The 21576-nt window shown below is 43.7% G+C and overlaps 1 long non-coding RNA gene across 1 annotated transcript; it reads right to left on the reverse strand.

Annotated features, from left to right (window-relative positions):
• Positions 1-2749: 2749 nt before the first annotated feature.
• LOC147576845 (uncharacterized) lies at positions 2750-3822 on the reverse strand. Its single transcript, XR_015241469.1, has 2 exons — positions 3709-3822; positions 2750-2977 (listed from the first exon to the last, which is right to left on the reverse strand). It is a non-coding gene; the product is annotated as an uncharacterized LOC147576845 (long non-coding RNA).
• Positions 3823-21576: the final 17754 nt, after the last annotated feature.

Below are 21576 nucleotides of genomic sequence, written 5' to 3' on the forward strand. Positions count from 1 at the left end.
AAATGGATGCTGGTGTGACTCCTCATTCCTGTTACTTTCAACAAAATCCTGCAGGAAGAGAGATGGACTTCACCTAGAGCTAGCTGGTGTGTGAGCAGAGTGGGAAGGGGATGTTACATTGTCCATCTTGTGCCCTATATAAGCTGTGTAAGAGTTTTCACAAAGCTAAAAAATAGTGGAATGTTGGTGTACCCCATAAGGAAATGGTTATAAAGGCGGACTTTGAAGTAGGAACTCTAATAGAAGATAAAACTATGACCCTAAGCCTTTATCAAGACCTTTCATTAAGATTTCTCCACAAAAACAATGGGAGTCTATGCCAGATTAAGGGTGTTATCATGGTCATCATGAATTTACAAACTAAGGGGATGGACCAAGCTACAGAGGCCAGGCAGTAAAGTACATGAATATTCCTGGTTTAAAAAAATGGTATCGAGACATGAAGAAATGTGACTGCGGTTATTTGCACATTACAGCGCTCAGAGGCAAATAGACCAGAAATCAATCTGGGTTTTGAGAGAACTGCATTTCTAGAGTAACCTCAAGCCCAGCCTGCAGCAACCTGAGGCTGAAAAAGCCCTAAAACAGTTCCCTTCCCTGGTCCTACACCCCACACTGCAGGGTGTTAAAACCATGCATTCCCAGGAAGGACCATCTCTCCCATGCCCAATTCCAAGGTGGCAGGAGGATGATCAGTGGGAAGGACCCTCCCTGAAACAGAGCCAGAGACCGCAAGACCACACTGTCCAAGGAGCTGCTCCCGTGAGCTGGAGAGAAGCAGCCACATGTGCCAACCAGAAGCCACTCATTCCACTGTCCAAGCAGCAAGCCCCACCATCCCTGCCCAGCAGAATGTAGCTACCCCTGAAGACCAAAAATCTCTGTATCTCTTCCCCCATTTCCTGAATGGAAGGATTTTTTTTTTTAAATTGTGGTTGTTTTATCTTTCTCCACAATGATGTGTTGGGTACACTAGGAACAAGTAGCCTGATATTTAGCTTATGGGTCACCAGGCTATAAGAAGCCACATCTGGCACTGATAGAGAAGGCTGCCCATAGCACAACATTGAAAGGCTGTAGATGTTTAAGCTGGACGCAGTTACTGGAAAAGATTGGGGTGGGGGTAATTTAGGAATAGAAGCATGTGTTCCCTGTGTAGGAAGAACTATGTCCACAGGAGTTAGGGAGCCAAAGTGGCAGACGGAGTAGATATTTCTAGTAGCCATTCCAACATTCATTACTCCTCTGATAGACCATATCCCTATTTTACTCAGGGCAGCAATGTGCCAGCCAAAAACATACAGGTCCCTTGTGGGTTGTTAGGGCCAAGTGACTCATTCTGACCAATGAGCTGTAAGCAGACGATTCTGTGTGATCTTTGTATGAAAGGCCTTTTTTGCTTTTTTCTCTTTTCTTCATCATTCCTAACTAGAAAATGCACATGATGAATGGTGCTCCAGCCACTGTTTTGGTCCATGAGAAGAAATGAAAACTGGAAAATAATGTGATAAGAATGCAGAACATAACTATAAGTGAAACTTCTACATCATGAGAAATCTTGCTCATCAGCAGATTTCTATTATGGGAAGAGCATGGGGAAACATTCAATTTTGTTTAAGCTGTTGATTTTATATATCCTCTTCTTTGCCCAGAAGGTGAATATAATTCTTAAGTTAAGTTCACCACTTATTGTGAGCCTTAGTTTCAGCAGCTATAAAATGGGGATAAAAAATACCTATATTTGAGATTTTTTGTGAGAATTTAAATGAAATAATGTATTTCAAAAGCCTAACCCAATACCTGTCACATAATAATTGCTGAGCAAATAAAAACTGTTACTGCATTTACTATTATTATTATATAGTCATTAGTGACTAGTTTGACCTGGGATCCAAATACAGGTACTCTGACAACCAAGCCCTTGTGTTGTCACAAGACTCAATGCACCAGAACAGAGGTCAGGAATATTTTGGTTGAAATCAAGCATCAGAAAAGTTTACTGCAAACAGCAGAACGAGCTTCAGCTGGGTCATCGAACTTATTCCATAAAGAGCCAGACAGTAAATATTTTATGTGGGCTGACCATTTCTGCCACAGCTGCTCAGTGTGGCAGTCATAGCACAGGAGCAGCCATGGGCAGTATGCAAATTAATAAGCATAGCTGTGTTCCAATAAAACTTTATTCACAAAAACAGGCAATGGCTAGATTTGGCCAGTGGACTACAATGGGCCAACCCCTGGTCTACAGAGCTGCACTATGAGAAAAGACACAAGGCAGAAGGGTCCCTAGCTCTATAGCTATGTGTACTGCTAGACACTTAAATATCACATATTTTTGAAAAAGCTTCCTGACCCTACCCTGGGTGAGAAGAACTTGGCCAGTTGTTCCCCAGCATGGTCCCATCAGACTGGCTGTCTCCCCCATCAGACTTGAATCTGTCACCAACCCTGTGTAGGTGTTAAAAGAATATGACATTATAGTGTGGTCATAATGCTCAGAGTCAATCAGGGAGGGATCCTGGGAGAGGCAAGTTTTAAGCTGAAGGTCTAATAAGTGGAGGACATTGTGGGTTTAAAGAAAAAGAAGCAGACATCTGGTATCTCAGGACCAGGACTGGGGTGTGGGTCTACCCTGAGCCCCAGGTGGCATCAGTCAGTCCCAGCTCTGTGGGAGTCCCACCAAAAGGAGGTGTATCCAGCAGGCTGTTAACCTTGGTAATGAAAAGCACAACTTTATGAGCATCAGAAATTGGCTAAACTCATTAATTTTATTTGTAATAGAAAATTAATGCTTGAGATGAGGAAGGCAGCAGCTGTAAGGACCTCTGGTTTCAAATATGAAAGGGAAAGCATGGAGTCATTTCCTGATGTTGAGGGTTATCGTCCCCTTTATTACATTGCAGCAGAAGTAAATTTTAATGGTCTTCTTTTTTGTGAGGGAGTATTTTGTTCTCCAGTCCAGGAATTTCACTTTTATCTAGAGGAGGAAAGAGAGAACAATCAAATAGCCATCTTTTTGTCTTGCTCCTCCACCTCCATTCTTCCCCCTCACATATATCATTATAATGCAAGAATTGTGCCTTGGTCCTGCCTCCAGTGATCAGGGAGCTGTGGTCAGGGCTTCTGTAATATTTGTGCATCCCAAGGGGGTCAGCATTTCCTTATCTTGCCCTAACCCACCAGACAGCATCTGGTTCTAGAAACTGAGCCTTGGAAAGTGGAGTGGGGAAGGAAAATAAGAAATGGATACAGGAAGGAAGGAAGGAAGGAAGGAAGGAAGGAAGGAAGGAAGGAAGGAAGGAAAGAAGGAAGTGGTAGCCAGGGAGGGATAGAGAATGGAATGTGGTAATAAACATTTATTGAGAGCCTAACATGAGTGAAGCACATTAAAGTTTTGCCTATTTAATCTCATTTTAAGTTACGATGATCCTTTGAGATTGGAATGAAGAAACTGAGTCTCAGGGAAGGTAAATAAAGTTGGAAAGCATGTGACTCCAGTCCACCCCATGCTGGGCCTCTGCTCCCCATCCCCCGCCCCACCCTTCCCAAATCCCTCTGTTCTGACTACATTCCAGCATCCAGGCCCTACCTGGGAATAAGAATGCAGTGTGGAAAGGCACAGCAACATAGGGCAGACTACTATAATCAAAGAGAAGCAAAGGTTCCTCAACCAGGATCAAGCACAGATTCACAGTAGGAACTTCTTACCTTCCACACAAATGTAACCTGATCCCTCTGAGGGGTCAGCAAGCTCTTGGGGCCTCAAATCCAAAGCCACCTGTGGCCAAATACAAACTCCACCCCCTCCACCTTGCCAGCCTGCACTGTAGAATGAAGCATCCAGTTAACAAACTAATATGTGGAATTTAAGAAACAAAACAGATGAGCATAGAAAAAGGGAAGGAAAAATAAGATAAAAACAGAGAGGGAGACAAACCATTAGAGACTATTAAATACAGAGAACAAACAGGGTTGTTGGAGGGGAGTTTGGGTGGAGGGATGGGCTAAATGGGTGATGGTCATTAAGGAGGACACCTGTTGGGATGAGCACTGGGTGCTATATGTAGGGGATGAATCACTGGGTTCCACTCCTGAAACTAATACTACACTGTATGTTAACTAATTTGAATTTAAATAAATAAATGTTTAGAAAAGAAAGAAAGAAGAAAGAAAGAAAGAAAGAAAGAAAGAAAGAAAGAAAGAAAGAGAGGGAGGAAGGAAGGAAGGAAGGAAGGAAGGAAGGAAGGAAGGAAGAGAGAAAGTCACAGACTCAGAAGACAACAGCTGCTTGACTTGCCTGAAAACACCTCTCTGGGTGACTGCAAGCCACAGCAAGCTTCTTCAGCACATGGAATAGCCAGTAATAGTGCCTTTGGGGTAAGAAAAACATGACTGAAGTTGAATTGCTTCAGAAAAGCTGACCTGCCTCTTACCTTGTGGAACAGACACATGGTGAATTTTAGCCTGCCACAGTGTGGATTGGGTTAAGAGCATGGCTAAAATCCATACCCTGACCCTCACTGTCTGTTACTTCAGGCAAGACCCTTAATCCTTGAGCCTCAGGCTCCATGACCATAGATGTAACAATAATATCATACCCCTATTGTGAGCAATAAAGAGGTAATGAATGTGAGGAAATTGATACTGATAAGCCCTGAGCATGTGTGAGCAGTGACAGAACACAGAGAATGAAGTCCTACTATTCTGAGGACATGCATTCTTCCACAATAAGCTCTTTATTTGACCTATCATCAAGACATCATAGTGATATGTCTCCTCCCCAAATCCAGGAAATCAGGGTCTATGAAAATTCTACTGCTAGACAGGCATATACAGTGTATTCTGCAATTTATCTCACCATCCACCCTAACCTCTCCTCCTTGTCCAAGCATGCCCAGCCTGACTGACAGCAAGGTTGTGAAACAGAAGAGCCTCATAGGGCACTTCTGGTTTCCATCAGTGTCCCCTGCCAGGAGCTGCTAGGGCCACGCCCCAGACATGTGGGTAAGTTTTGAGCCAGCCTTGTTCAATTTGATGTTTAGGTGCTTCACTCTTCTCTTAGAACATTTTTCTTTCCTAAGTAAACTGGTACAGTGCTCAAATCTAGAAGGAACAATCCCTGACTCCCCTAGTAAGCTTCCAGGAGCTTAAGAAAATGTTTGACAATTTCCTGTTGTCAAGTTGTTCTAGAAGCACAAGTACTTCCAACATAGAATCGCCCTGGTGTGAACTGACCTGAAAAATTTTACACCATCCTTTTCCAAGTATGATGAGAAGCTTTTCTGTGAAACAGAGAGCCTCTGCTCATTCACAGCCTTCCTCCAGGCATAAAGTCACTTTAATCAAGAAAGGCAAGGTAGCCTAATGCTTTCAGCAAAAGATCTTTGAGAAAAGGTTTGAAAAGCATTGTTCCCATTGTTGACACATCACAGAGTTAATTCCCACCTTGCTGTCAGGGCTACCAATGAATGCTCTTGCAAATGTTCTGTACTGAAAATCATCTGAATCTAGACCTCTTGAGTTAACTCTCATAAGAATCATTAGGATCATGGCTGTGCCAACCTCTGGATTTCATTCCAAAGGAGTTTAAATGCCATTCTTTCCCCAAGTGGCTCCTCTGCTCATAGAATAAATTCTCTGAGGTATTAAATCTATTAGCAAAGTGGGGATATAAATCTTCAAATGGCTTGAGCCTACTATTAATAGTTCTGAATTATCTGGCAATTTTGAGTGCCTATATTACTTGGCGTTGATTGACACTTATTTGAAAATGTACCCAGGATTTGATACAATCAGGCTGGTAAGATCAACAGATCAGGAAATTGTTGCCACGGAAAAAATAGTTTGTTACTTACAATTTCCAAGAGAAAGGCACATGCCATACCACCTAAGTCCACACAGGGAAGCACCAGGATCTGTCAGGAGTCAGAAGGGACAAGAGGAAAACAACATGAACAAAGCCTTTATTGTGGTTGTTGGGAGAAGTCATGGGTGAAGCAGGATATGCAGCTGAGCAGGCTGGGAATTAGATAGTTTGAGAATTTTGGCAGGCTCTGTGTTATAGAGGTGGTTTCTAGTTGTCTAGTACCTGGCCTGGGGTGACTGAGGGCAGGGGGATAGTATCTAAGACTGCAGAACCTGATAATAGGAGGCAGATCCCAGTATGTGCTCTGGATTTGTTGGTTTGAATACCAAAGGCATGCACTCAGGCTAGTTGTTTGCTATCTCTAGGAATTAGTTGTCCCTGGGAGGAGCCATCCCTCCCTTGAGCCCTAGTCACAAGGCCCCAAGATTTCAAAGCATCCTAAAATACAGAAAAGAAAAAAAATGGTTAATAGAACCTTTTGCAAGGCTTAATGTCATTGGGTTATATTTGTTTTGCATTTGGATTATAAAATATTTTATGAGTAGTATTAATATTAGCATTATTATGCACAGCCTTTCTACCTATAGCCTTCTTTTGGGCTCATTATCAATATAATGCTTTATTTGGTCAAGAGGAAGCCCTAAATTATTCTCTATACAAACCTTACAAGGTGGCCCTGCACCTTCCCACCCAGGAATTCTCACGTGTGCAAGACTGAAGTAAAAGCTTGAGGTTCTGCTGTGTAAGCAGCCCTGCTCTCAGTGACATATTGGTTCTGTTTGGAAAAACTATGTCTCCAAATTACCTGATGCTGCTAGTAAGAAACACTTTCAACAAACCCATGGTACATTTGGTGCAGTAGGTAAAAGGAAGGAGAAAGACAGCTTTTGGGTACCACGGATCAGGAAAAGCCAGCTCACTTGGTTTTGGGCCCTTTATTTTCTTTGCTCCAAAAAGTTGGAGGGTTGGGGGAACTTCCTCAGTGTTTGAATCCCAGGAGTCTGGCCCACCAGCAGCACATTCTCAGCATACCATCAAAGCACTGTGTTTGACCCTACAGATAACATTTTACCTCACAAAGCAAGCACAACAGTAAATTTTTATTAGTTCACAAAATAACACTCAACTTTGTATGTTTGTTTTTGTTTTTAAATGCTGTCTATAACCTATACATACACTGATTTTAGAACCAGTAATGGATTTTAACCTGCAGTTTGAAAAACACTTTTCTAAAAGAAGCACAATGCCTTCCAGAAATCTTGGCTAGAAGCTATAGCCAATATCTTACTGATAGCTCTTTGTGTTTTTTTTAATGTTTTCTTTATTTGTTTTGAGAGAGGAGGGAGGTTCAGGGAGAGAGGGAGAGAGAGAGAATCCACACTGCCAGTGCAGAGGCCAAATCCACCAGTTGTGAGACCATGACCTGAGCCGAAACCAAGAGTCGGACTCAGCTGACTGAGTTACCCAGGCACCCCATCACTGATAGTTCTTTTAACTAAATATATTTACTGTTTTAATTAAAAATTCAAACAATATGAAATTTGCTCCCCAAAGAAGGAGAGAAAAAGATCTCCCACACCTGGAGATACCTACCATTTACTCTTTAGTGCCATGTCTTCCAGATTATCCCCATGCATATACATATACTCATATGCATATAATTTTCTACAAGTGGTCTCATGCACACTGTTTTGTGATTGTATTTAATGGAAAATGTCATTCAGGCATTTTCAGCTTTATCACCATTTCCAAGACTGAGAACGTTCTACCATAAGAATTTGCCATTTTTTGTTCTACTAACTCACGCGTGGTGGGCATTTTGGTTGTTTTCATTGTTTTGTGATAACAGACAATACATTTATGAATGTCCTTGACTATATATCTTTCTGTGCTGTGGTAACCTGAATGTAGACTTGTTTCAAAAGGGAAACACATTTCATATTGGATGCATATTACCAAACTGTCCCCCAAATATCACAACCCCTACTAACAAGATTGTCCAAGTCCTCACAACATCTCTAACACTGGGTTTTGTCCAACTTTATTTTTTTCCAATATTACAGTAGAAGAATATATCATTATTATTACTATTTGCATTTATTTTTTTATTTTTTTAACATTTATTCATTTTTTGATAGAGACAGAGAGTGAGCAGGGGAGGGGAAGAGAGAGAGGGAGACAGAATCTGAAGCAGACTCCAGGGTCTGAGATGTCAGCACAGAACCTGATGTGTGGCTCGAACCCATGAAACCTTAGATCATGACCTGAGATGAAGTTGGCTGCTTAACCGACTGAGCCACCCAGACACCCCTACATTTATCTAATTTTTAATGAAGGTGAAAATCTTGCCATAGGTTTATTGTACACGTACATCTCTTTTGTGTCTGTGTGTGCAAATTACCTGTTCAAATCCTTCACCCATTCTTCTATGGGGTTGTCCTCCTTGTTCTTGCTGGTTTGGAAAATGGCAGTGATGCTCCAAGGCTAAGAGTCTTGGCTCCACACTGCATAATGTGTAGAGCTGTAGATTCACTATGTTGTGTGACTGAAACTAACATAACATTTGTGAACTGTACTTCAATAATAAACATGTAATATTAAAAACAAAAAAATGGGGACAATATCTCTGTACTTTCATTGTATTCATGAAATAATTCTGTAATTTTTGCTGTTCTTTATTTTTGTCTTATTGACTTAGTGTCTTAGTTCATTCAGGCTTATAAAAAAAAAAACAAAACAAAACAGTATCAGCTCCAAAGCCAGACTTCCCAGGTTCAACCTCACTACACCTTTTTCAATCTTTGTAACCCTAGGCACCCAGCCAGGAGTTGCCCTTTCAACATCTCTGTGTATCTACAAACTGGCATAGCAATAACATACCCTTTCCAAAGCTGTTGTGAGGATTATATGAGTTACAGAGCCTAACATAGATAAGACAGTGCCTAGCACATAATAATCATTCAGTAATATTATGTTAAGAATGGGGTAAAATTCAAAATATTTTGACAATTGTGTAGCATGGGCATCAAATAATTAGGATGAAAATCAGCTGGAACTTTGGAGCAGGATCCTAGAGGCATTCATCTGCAAATTCCTGAATGTTGGAGGGGGGCTGATCCAAAGGGAAGTGGGGACAGGGCACATGCCACTCAGAGATTCAGGGAAGCAGCTCTTTACCAACTGGTGTGGGAGCTGTGCAGTATTCTGTGTGCAGTATTCTGCAAGTGGTACTCTGCGTGCAGTACTCTACATGTGGTAGTCTGTGTGCAGCACTGTACATGCGGTACCCTGCATGCAGTACTCTGTGTGCTGTACTCTGTGTGCAGTATTCTGTGTACGGTACTCCACATATAGGACTCTGGGTGTAGTACTCTACCTGCGATACACTGCATGCCATACTCTGTGTGCCTTACTCTGCATGCAGTACTCTACCTGCCTACTCTATGTGCAGTATTCTGTGTGTGGTACTCTACATGTGGTATTCTGTGTGCGGTACTCTATGTGCTGTACTCTACATGCAATACTTTGCATGCAGTACTCTGTGTTGTACTCTGCCTGCGGTATTCTGTGTGCGGTACTCTATGTGTGTTACTCCGTGTGTGGCACACGACATGTGGTACTCTGTGTGCAGCACTCTACGTGCAGTACTCTATGCGCGGTACTCTATGTGCTATACCCTACATGCGTTACTCTGCCTATAGTCCAGTTGCACTTCCCATGCCAGCAGAGTTTCACCAGCAGCCCACTACCTGTGAGGCTGGAGCCGTATGGTTTTATGCTTGTCATTTAGGTTGGTCCATGATTTCCTAAAGCTCTAAAATTTTGTGTGACCAGAATTGTCAATCTCTTCCTTCATATTTTTGAAAGCCTTATCCACCCAAAGATTACACATTCATTTATGTTTTCTTCTAGTATTTTCCTAGTCTCTTTTAACATGTAAAATCTTTGATAGTGAATTTACATTCTGTCAGTGTTCAGCTTTCAAAACAAACTCATTCTTATGGCCAGAAATCATACTCTATGGATTGCAATTTAAAACATACATATATATGATACAATGTATATTACATTATATATATAGTGTTATAACATATAGGTATATATGACATTATGTATATGCAGTGTAACATTAGTATACCAACAATAAAGAATAAAAGGTCTTGAGTGCAGCACAGTTTCTGGGACATGTGCACAGCACCCTGGGGCCCATCAATGAGATCAGCCCACGAGTCATTCTTATAGCTCCCTGCACCCTTCTCAGCACAGCTCCTAATTACACACTTGGGTGCTTATTTGATTAATGGTTGTGTCTCCCACACACTTGGGTGAATTCCATGAGGACAAGGACAGAATCTGTTTGAGCTCAGCATTCTTCCCCGGATCTGAATCAGGGAGTCTGGAGTGTATTGAGAACACCACCAATATTTACTGTATGAGTGAATGAAAAAGGATGAGAGGAGAAAGCAGAAGAGAGAAAAAAAGAGAGCCAAAAGAGGGAGAGAGGGAGAAGGAGAGAGAGGGAGGAGAGGGAGAGGGAGAGGGAAAGAGGGATGGAGGGAGGGAAGGAAGAGGGAAAGGGAAGGAGAGAGGGAGAGGGAGGGAGGGGGAAGGAGGCAGGCAAGGAGGGAGGAAGGGATAGAGAGGAAGAAAGGGAGAGAGAAGGAAGTGGAGACAGGGAGGGAAGGAGAGAGAAAGAGACAGAGAGGGAGAGAGAAGGAGAAGGAGAGAGGGAGAGAAGATGAAAGAGCAGCTAGTCCTATTGATATATAGCATCATAGTCCTTGCAGTCTCTGCTTTCCCACATCCAGCCCACCACTCCAACGGTGTTCTTCCCAGAAACAGGTACTCAGCACCGGGGCTTGAATTAAATTGGATATAGATGAATCAAAGACAGTTATTTGGCTCCCTGATCCCAAAGCACACAGGCACTCTACACGACCTCATGTGAGGTCTCAAGTCTAGTTATTTTTCTCATTAGACTAGAAGCTCTTAGAAAACAAGGGCCGTTTATTATCCGTTGTTACATCCTCAACCTCCTTATCTGACTTGGAGCTCAAATGTTTGGTAAATGAAAAAGGAACCCTGAGCTCTCCACCCTGAGCCTCAGACAGCAGGGCATCCAGAACCCCAGCTTAGGGCCCCAGCTGTAGGGAGATGGCTCTCCTGCAAGATTTTGGCATCTACAGCCTCCGCTCTCATCCCATCACCCATGCCTCAATCCACACTAGCAATAGTTATTGAATGTGTAAATTTCCATCAATGGAGTGACAAAGACTAAATTAAAGAAGGAGATCTGAAGTCAAAGCTGTCACCTCTGAGAATTCAGATTTGACAGAGATGACAAAAGAAGCTCCCTGCAGGGCAACTGCTCCACAGCTAAGCACCTACTGAGGACCCCTCACTCCGCAGACTACTATCTGCTTTCTCCCTGCTCAAGGGACCTGGGCTGACCCTGTTGGACTTTGGGTGCTTAGTGCCCTGGACCAGGCTGTGAGGAGGGGCCAGGAGAAGAAGAAAAGTCCTTTGCTTTAGCTGCCATGCTCCAGACTCTCCATGAAAGTGTGTTCTAAGGGGGAGAGGGGGAGAACACTTGGCTGAACTGTCACATCCCTAGCAAAGCAGCCTCCTGAGGAAGGAGGCCCCAGGGACGACCCCTGCTCCTCTCTTCTGCATATTTTGCTGCTTGTCAGCACTGGGCTGGGCACTCAGAACAAAATAGTGAACAAGTCGTGGGCCCAACAGCAGGCTGGCCACCCCTCACTGATGTTGACCCCAAGATGACTGGCATGGAGTCCCCTGCTTCTCCATGCTTCCATTCTCCACTCATAATATGGGGCATTTCCAAGAAGAAGGCAGCTCATTGTCAGTGAAGAACCAAGGATTTGGGGTTTCAATGCAGACCACATCACCTGCTGACCCCTGAGGGGAGTCACACAATACTCACCTCACACATGGGCCCTACTATCAATTCCCTGTTTCTCCCATTCCAGCCAGAGAGGGTCATGACTCAAATGTCTTCAAACGATCCCCATTGCTATCAAAGTATAATTTCCCTAGCCTGGCATTTCAAAACCTTTTCCCTCTCTCCATTCCCAAAAGAACATTTAGCCTCATTGCCCCATCCATCCCTCTATGCCTCCTGTGTGCCAACCACAGCCAACCACTTGCTGTTCCTGGTAAATAATACTTTCAGTTCCTGTCAGATTGTATTGCCACTCTCACATGTGATCCCACAGCAATTTTACCTCTATGCTTCTTATGTTATTTTTACATTTCACAGTTTCATATTTTATATTTTTATACTTTACCATTGCAGTAGGTACTCTCAGAGGTCATTGCTTATACAATGTAGCTCAGAGATATCTCTGAGCATACATATCTCTGAGCTTCTTGAATACCTCTGACTACTTCTTGAATGGATGAATAAATACATAAATAGATGAATGAATGAATTTACCTACTTTGCCCATGTCTGTGAAAAGGGGATTACAGTGAATGTCAGAGTGTTAATGTGAGCATCAATTGTGATCTACTGACTAACAATGGAAATAATTATTCAAAGTGGATGATCACTGAAGTCATTATACTTTACCTCCCTCTCTGTGTTTTCTGGCAGCGAGGATGGTATGAAGGCACAGCTACAGAGGTCTTAAGGGGAAAACAGCCATAGAAAACCCAGGTTTTCAGTCTTACCGAAGCAGCAGTTTTGGTTTTGGTTTCTCAGGCCTGAAAAATTGTTGATTGTTATTCCCTGAAGTCACAGTCTTTTCCTGGATCTTACCGTTTACTGAGGCCTCCTCCATGTCCAGGGACACCTGGAAAATAGGCTAGAAACCTAAAGAAGAGAAACAAGAGGAGGAATTACTAAAGCCACCCATGATCCTGCTGGGGGGATAAGAGGTTTATAGGAGATGATTCAGGAACTTCACAGTCTCAAGGAAGACTACCCTTCCCCCAAACATACTGCCATAAGGGTCTTGGATCCCCCACCCTTCCTTTCTGCTAGTGTTATCTTCTAAAGCCCCTCTAGCCTGTATACATGGCTACCGAAAAAATGAGGGAACATATAAATAAATGGGATAGACAGGATGAGTAGAGCTTTAACTCATCAAAGACATAAAGAAAATTCCTGGTATGAGGCAAAAGGATTAAGCTGAAGGCTTGGAGCTATTTCTTCACCCATGGAAACTGATGCAGCATCAGGCTAGGAAACCCAGACCCTGCAGTGCCTCTCTTCATAATAAAGATAGCAGAAGCCTTTCCTTAGGTGTTCATCCTCTGAGTCTGGGGTGGGGATACCTGCTCTTCTCAGAAACCTCTGTGAACACAGCTAAGAGCTAGAGTGTAGGGGGAAGTCACCATCCCAACCCTGGGGAGTCTCCTGTTTATTCGAGGATGTGGACATGAGAGGAAGCACAACACTCCTAGAAACAATTAAATAACCATGTGTCTTGTAGACACTGCCAAACTTTAGTAAAAAGAGGCAGGGTCATTTCAGCTTCATTTACCATGACCCTCCCCTCTCAGGTTATATCAGATTGAGTTTCAGTGATAAATTTATGAAATCAAATGTGTCTTCCTATAATCAAGATCCAGAGAAACTTGCCACAGGATAAGCAGAGAAGTAAGTCTGAACAAAGGAGGTTTTGCCTGTGTGTGGGAAGTGTAAGAAGAATACAAAGTATCCATCCATCCAATAGAAGTTGCAATTGGTTATTTCCTTTGGTAGTATCACATAAGTAGAGTTTTCTCTTTTATGCGAATCATTAATTTTCACCAAAAATGTCTTCAGAAAGACAACCTCCATGACAGAACATTGGAGGGAAAAATAATCATGCATCCTGGAGATATCCATTCATTTACCTGCAATGCAATGATAGGCACCTGAAGTGCCTAGCATCCAGGCATAGACTGCAGCATTCTCAAATCTGGGAGGGTATGGGACCACAGAACATGTCTTGAGGGACTATCCCTCAGGAGCAGAACAGCATCTATCAAAAGTGTTAGACTCATTTTTGAGACAGACTGTCTCACTTCCAGCAATACATAAGTCAATATAGAAGAAAAAGAAAAGAAAAGAAAAACAGTTCAATCAAATAGCAAATGCAGAAGAAATCATGGTATTTTTCAATATTCTTGAAATTACATTGGCAATCCTAAAGTGCTCCAGAGGTCTGCATCAAGCACACCCAGAGTAACACAGTGGCCATCATTAGGCTCTGAAGAACTGTCAATGCAGTTCTTGTGGTGAAGAATACTCCCATTTCGAATGTAATGAAGGCAGACACAAACATAAATCCCAGTCCTTCCTGAAGAAGAAATGTGGCTTCGATAAATATACTATTTCATTAGTCAAAAATAATTGGGCATATGTTTAATGTGGTACCTCCATGTCCTCCTACCATGCAATCAGATGGCATGTCTTACACTAAAGAATTTCCTTAGATTCAAGAAAATACAGTATAGTATTTGAGGATCGACTCTGGGCCAGGCTCTGTGTAAGACACCAGGACCAACCATGGTTCTGACCTCAAGAGGCTCCCAGGCCTCTGAAGAGATAGGTGCATTAGCAGGCCATCTGAGAACTGTGTAGCAGGGGCTTGAATGCAGATACTTAGATGGTCTTCGGGAGCACCCAGCTGGGACACTGGTGGAGGTATCTGTGGAAGCTCATGTCTAAGCCAAGCTTGGAGGCAAGGAGTTGGCCCAAGGTAGGAGATAAGAGGATTACAGACAGAGGGACAGGAGATGCAAATGTCTAAGGAAGAGAGAGTGCAGTGCTTTAGAGGAAGTACCAGGAGTTTCATTTGTCTGGAGGCCTGGGCAGCAGGAGTGGAGTTCAGATCATGAAAGCCTAGAAGGTTGTGTGGGACTTTATCCTGCAGGCAGTGAGTGGGAAGCCACTGAAGGATTACAGCAGAGGGATGATGGACATAGATTCACAAATTTAACAAGGGCTCAAGGTGTCAGTGAGGAGGCTACTGCAACAGACAAATGAGAAATGATGGTGGAACCAGTGTGGTGATACCAGGGCTGGAGAAAGCAGTGTGGGCTCACAGGAACATTGAGGAGGTAAAATCCATCAGCACTGGAGCTTGATAGGATATGGGGGCACAGTGGTATAATGAGCCCTTGAGGAATGGGGATCAAGAAGGGCCTTGCAACCAAGATAAAGAGGAACATGTCTGGGGGGACAGTTTGGGTTTCAACTTGTCTGACCTCTGGCTTGATCTCTATGCACTCAGCCGGCTTGTACTGAGCAACACCTGGCGGGGGTGGGGGGTGCTATGTGCTTGTTACATGAAGGGAAGATATAGCTCCTCACAGAGTGCTCAGGCTTGCAAAAAGCACAGTCCAGGGACTCAACTTTCTCCTGCCAAGCTGACCTCAACTGGTCATCTCTGCTGTGTATCCATCTCTCTGAGGTCATTCCCTCGCACTTCTTCATTCTGGCTTGCTCTTGCTATGAGCTTCCATGTCTTGTTAGTGAGTCCTGAGAGTAGGCAGTTTGAAAGAAAGGAAGCTTCTGCTGCTTCATAATTAACATGCTCAGCATTTTTCCCAAGACCTTCCCTTCAGTCCTGGACTGTAGGTACCAATTCTAGAATGGGGACCTCCAGATTTCCTAGTCCTGGCAACCAGACTCTCCTCCCCTGCTCTGTTCATCCCAACAATTAGAAAGCTTACACCATCTGTGTGTGTGCGTGTGTGTGCATGCACACACACGCCCACATGCATACACACACACACACATACACACACACACACCACAGCGAGGATACAGCTTTTCCTCTGAAACTGATGACAACTTCGACTGATGTAGTTCCTGTTTACTCAGCACCCTCTTTCCTTGCTCCCTATTTTGGAATCTCCAAGGATCACAGATTTGTAAGGACCTTATATAACCTAAAGCAAACTCTTTCATCTGAAAGCGAACAACAGAAACTGATAAGAAGCCCACCCCTATCTCTTCCCCAACCCCCTTTGTCTCCCAGGCCAATGTATTTTCCCCAACCTATAGATCATGTCCATGTTTCTTTCTCCTCCCAGGGCCAAAATGATGGAGAGGTGTTCCTGGGTGTTCTCCACTGATTATGTTGGCTCAGCCTTATATACCTGGTAATAGGCCCCCTTCCCAATTCCATTGCAGGCACAGTGCTAGCCAGAGAGCCACCCTGCAGATGGGCTTTCAAGCCTTTGGACAAACTGCTACAGGGAAAGCAGATGACTCATGCTGCTTGGCTGCCACAGCAGCTACAGCAAGCTCACAGGGGCCAGCCCCATGAATTTGGCTGGACTAGATCCCTGGTTCCCCCTTGGTCTCTCTTTTGTCCTCTTCCCATGCCTTGCCTCCTTTGCCTCTCCCACATAATGCCCCACAACACTGCTGCTAACACAAGGCTTCCTGCCTTTCTCCCTCTGGCCTAGGTAAGGTCTGTGGTGCTGAGGGGAGCTCTGCAGACAGGACAGCTGCCCCTCCAGTGAAAGCCATCTTCATAAGAGCAGCCATCAAGGGCAAAGCACATTGCCCCTCAAAGGTGTGTGGAACTTTTCTGAAATAGTTCTTTTCCAAGCATTAATTAAGGGGATCTGGCAAGGGGCTCCTCCTCTCTAAGATGCAATCTGAGCTTCTTCATCAGTAGATGGGATGATTGAAGAAGGTTCCGAAGTGTAGAACAAGAACTGTCTCTGCAGAGAAAGGCAAACACGAGGAGGCAGGGGTGTCAATGTGCACAGGCACCCTACATGGCCAAATCTGAGCTCGTTCTCCAGCAGAAGCCTGAGTTTTCAGAACAGAGTCCCTCACAATGGGATCTGGGCTTCAGGGAGTATTTCCTGTATCAAGATGTCTTTACACAACACAATTTGGAAATGGACTAGAATGAAATTAAATGGTAGTTTGGTTACATTTTAATTACCAGAGGAAGATCAAGATGTTGCTATGATTATAACAAAGGAATCTATATTTATCATCTTGTGGGGTTTTGCATCGGAGATACAGTGATCTTTCTGCAAGGCACCCAATTTATTCATAAAGCCATAGCAAGGCATGGCAACTGTGAGTCATTCATGTGTGTCTCCCTCCTGCCTCTGAGTCAGGAGACAGGCCTAGTGGACAGAATTCTCTGGGTCAAGCCTTTGTCTAGAAGATTTGGAAGGAGCCCCGAATCCACCTCCTAGCAGTGGAGGATGAGGTGGGGCAGAATCACTTTATACCCAGCTTTCCATGAGGACAGAGGGACTGGGTTGTCCATCACTGCTAAATAAGGAAGAGGAACAAGCAAGCCCCTGAGAGAGAGCCCACAGTGCTGACAGGAAAGACAAAGGCCCATACAGGCTTTTCCAGGGCTGGGCGAAGGGAAGCTTCAAAGTTCTTTAATTTTCCTTGCCTGTGCCCACGTGTGACTCGTGATTGAAAACGCCTGTCATTGAATAGGCATTCATAAAACGCCTACAGCCCGCCTGGCTATAGACCAGAAAAGGGTGGGAGGGTGGGGAATGCACTTACAAAGGTGGTAAATGCCACCCAGCAGGGCATACCAGGAAAGCTAAGCTGAGCAGAATCTCAGAGATCCTGGGGCTGTGCCATCGGCCCAATGAACCAACCAGTGCTACTGCCGGTTCCAGCCCTGGAGCAAGGTACTTAGGAAATAGCTGAGAGAACATGTATCCTCACCTTCAGCATAGCTGCACAGCTTGCAGTGGGATGACAGTTGGCTAATAAGAGGGGACTCAGCCACCAAGGAGCCTAACCCCCACTTATAATGTATGTTATATTCCCTAGCAGTGCTGGAGCCCACCCAGACCAATTGTGCTCATCTCTTCCAATTCCAAGACAAGTGACCTCACTGCAAGCTCAAAATCAGTCATGGCAGGAGTATTTACTCCACTGAAACCAGCACACACTAGGCTCCAAGGCTTTTTTTTTTCTTGAGGTGATAAACACTTACCAGCACACTATCATACCCCCAAGTCTGAATGGCTAGAATAAAGTGAATTCTGGTTGTCTCTAACCTATTCTTAAACTGATTCTAACACTTCATGCCTTTAGGCCAGCAAAGTACTCTGTTAAGTCAGAAGTGATCTAAAAATATGTCCACCTGTCCCCCAAGACATGAAGGAAACATGCCACCTCTCCTAAGGATGTGGCTTCCTGCCCATGTTGGGGAGACCAAGAATAAATGTGAGTGATCACAAAAGTGAACTCTCTCTCTCTCTCTCTCTCTCTCTCTCTCTCTCACACACACACACATACCACATATTTATTGAGTACTTTACCTTATTACATTGTTGAGCTTTTTTAGAATTTAAGAAATAAATACTTGTTTTTTGCTCATTGTATAGATGAGGAAGCTGAATCTCAGAGAGCTCTAAGTGTACAGTCCTAGTTCCATACCTAGAGCCAGAATCATCCAACACTGTGGGGTTCTAACCTCAGGAGCTCCCTGGGAATCACTGTGGGGGCCTCAGGGTACCCCCAAAAAAGATTATGGCAGAACACTTCTTTTAGAGGCCACTGACACCATGTTATTGAATGACAATGACTCTCCCAGGGCTGGGCCTTCAGGGCTGCTGCCCCACAAGCAGACTCCTCTTGGTCTCTGGGATGGGAGGAGTCACCCACAAGGTGACAACAGAACAAAGGTCAAATGTCATCAGGCTGAGCTAGGTACACTTCTCAAGGGGTAGCTGCCTCTTTGTGGGGCCAGAGACTGTGGGGGCAACTGGACTGGAAGACTCAATTTGCCAAACAGCTGGCTGCACTAATGAGGATACAAGCATCCCCCCTTAGCCAGCCAAGAAATTGATGAGAGCTGCCTGAGTCCCCAAAGCAGCAACCTCTCTGATCTGGGTCAGAGAGCAAAAGAAAGCATAGCAGGTTGGAGTTAGGAGGCCATATCTGCATCCCTTGGAAGCCTCTGAATAAGGAAAGGATTGAACTGGATGTCCCTGAGTCCCCTTCTAACTCACACTTTGTTGCTCAGATTCCTCCTACTTCCTGTACCCCTATCATCAGGCTCAGGAGACAAGGCCCAAGAGAATGAATCCTTTGCTGCCTTAGGCACTGGCAGCTTTCCTTCTCTCCCTCCTTGGACTCCTGCCCATGGACAGGTACAGGTCCCACCCCCTAGATGTGATTAAGCCATCTGAAACCATTCACCAGAATTATTGGCTAAAGCATGCTAAACAGGCATAGGAAACTGAACATTTAAGACATCCAGGGTGACAGGAGACAACAGGCTGTCTGATCTGTTGTTTAGCAATAGATTGTAATTCTAAACACGATGTTCGTTATTCCACTGTGTGGATTCTAATTAACTGTCAGGAATGCATTGTTGAGGGGATGATGGATTATGCTGGGGAAAGTATTAATACAGCTCATTCACTTCTGCCCATGTGCATCCTGAGCCCAGAGCAACTGACTTTGGAGACACTGAGCTGAAATGAGATGGCCACTCCATGCCTAATGGTGAGAAGGTTATCAGCACCACCACAGCTGCACTGACAGAAGTCACAGCCTCCAGTCCTTTTAGGTCCTACAATCACAGCAGATGTAAAGGTAGCATCACATGATGGCCCACTGAGTCATAAAGGATGCCTATGGCCTGAAGCAATGGGCCAGGCAGTGAAATGGAAATTATGTGGGATAGATATAAGGGTCTGTACATGGTGGTGAGAAGGTGTGGGGTTTACAATGAGAGTCACTAAGTAGAGTCAATCTGCCACCCAGTAAGCAGATGCAAAAATAGTCTGCATTAAGAAAGTTTCTCTCTGTGTATAACTCCAAAAGGCTGCCTGCCTCCTCTGTTTCACATTGGTCATACTGTTCAACTCTACCTAAAATACGTTCAAAGATGATATTAGTCTGGATTCTCCATAGAAAGAGAACCAATAGGGGAGAGTAAGGTTTTCTTTTAAGGAATTGGCTCATATGAATTTAGGGCACAGCAAGTCCAAAATCAATAGGGCAGGCCAGCAGGTTGGAAATTCAGGTGAGATTGATATGACAGTCTGGAAGCAAAATTACTTCTTCCTCAGGAAAACGCAGTTTTTGGTCTTCAGGCCTTCAACTGATTTCATCAGGCCTCCCCAACTCCCACATTATGGAAGATAATCTATTTTACTTTTTTATGGTAAACTATTGTCTACAAAATACTTCCACAGCAACGTCTATACTAACGTTTAAACAACTGGACACCACATCCTAACCAAATAGACACAAAAAATTAACCATTACAAAGAATCATTGTCAAATCAAACCAACTCATCCAAAGGAAAGGAAACACAATTACATCACCATGCCATATGAGAATGACTTAAAGGAACCACAAATATTTGTGATTTACATACTGCTATATTTCACTAATGTAACACATTAACAATTGTATTTTTATGTACTATTTATTTTTCTAATTTTTAATGTTTATTTATTTTTGAGAGGCAGAGAGAGACAGAGCGTGGGCAGGGGAGGGGCAGAGAGAGAGAGGGAGACACACAATCTGAAGCAGGCTCCAGGCTCTGAGCTGTCAGCGCAGAGCCCGACACAGGGCTCAAACTCACAAGCCATGAGGTCATGACCCAAACTGAAGTCGGATGCTTAACTGACTGAGCCATGTAGGTGCGCTTTATGTACTATTTATTAAGAAAGAAGGGACTACCAATCAAATCTGGACACAATGCATTCTTACAACATAATTTTTACTTTATATTTGTTCAAAGAGTTGTTTGGGCTTATTTTGGCTGTGTCTTTTATTATGTATTGCTCTTTTACATTTGTAGAAAGAAAAACAGCAAATATATTGAGTAAAATATTCTTAAAACTGTTTCCCATTCAGAATCTAACTCTTCTGAATCAGTTTTGATTCAAAGCTGGTAATGTTCAGGTTTTTCCACATGATACCATCTGTGCCATCACAAGCTTAGCTGATGCAACATTTTTTTTTTAATTTTTTTTTTAACGTTTATTTATTTTTTTGGGACAGAGAGAGACAGAGCATGAACGGGGGAGGGGCAGAGAGAGAGGGAGACACAGAATCAGAAACAGGCTCCAGGCTCCGAGCCATCAGCCCAGAGCCCGACGCGGGGCTCGAACTCACGGACCGCGAGATCGTGACCTGGCTGAAGTCGGACGCTTAACCGACTGCGCCACCCAGGCGCCCCTGATGCAACATTTTTAAAGGAAACTATATAAGAACTAAAAAAGCTTTGGGAGCTCTTAAGCAGGTTTTGAAATTATGTAGACTAACCAACTTTGACTCTTATTTTAGGAAGATTGCTAAACATTCCTGATTCACTATGCCCCACAACAATTTTGTCCCTGTGCATTAGAAAAGTCCACCTATATTGTCCCCTGGGTGGTTATCTAGGCCAGTGACAGCAGTCTGCAGGTTTGGAGGCTGGAGCTTCAGACCTTTGTACATATGCAGGCAACAAACACGGTGTCATAATTCACCTAGCTGAAGCCACCATGAGAAGTTGTGATGTATTCCTATGGCAGAGGTGTTGAAAACTGGGGGCAAATGTGCCTTTAAAATCAATGAACACATTCGCATCAAGTAATTACAGTGCTCTTGCAATGTGGCAGAGTCACTGGCCCATAAGCCCATACCTTGTTCTATCTAGTCCGCACAACAACTGTATCAAGTTGGCATTGCCACCATCCCTGTCTTATGACATAACCAAGGATTAGGGAAATTAAGCAATTTGCC

Source organism: Puma concolor, chromosome D1 (genome assembly GCF_028749965.1).
Source record: "Puma concolor isolate L17-30 chromosome D1, mPumCon1.1.hap2, whole genome shotgun sequence".
Classification (NCBI taxonomy): Eukaryota; Metazoa; Chordata; class Mammalia; order Carnivora; family Felidae; genus Puma; species Puma concolor.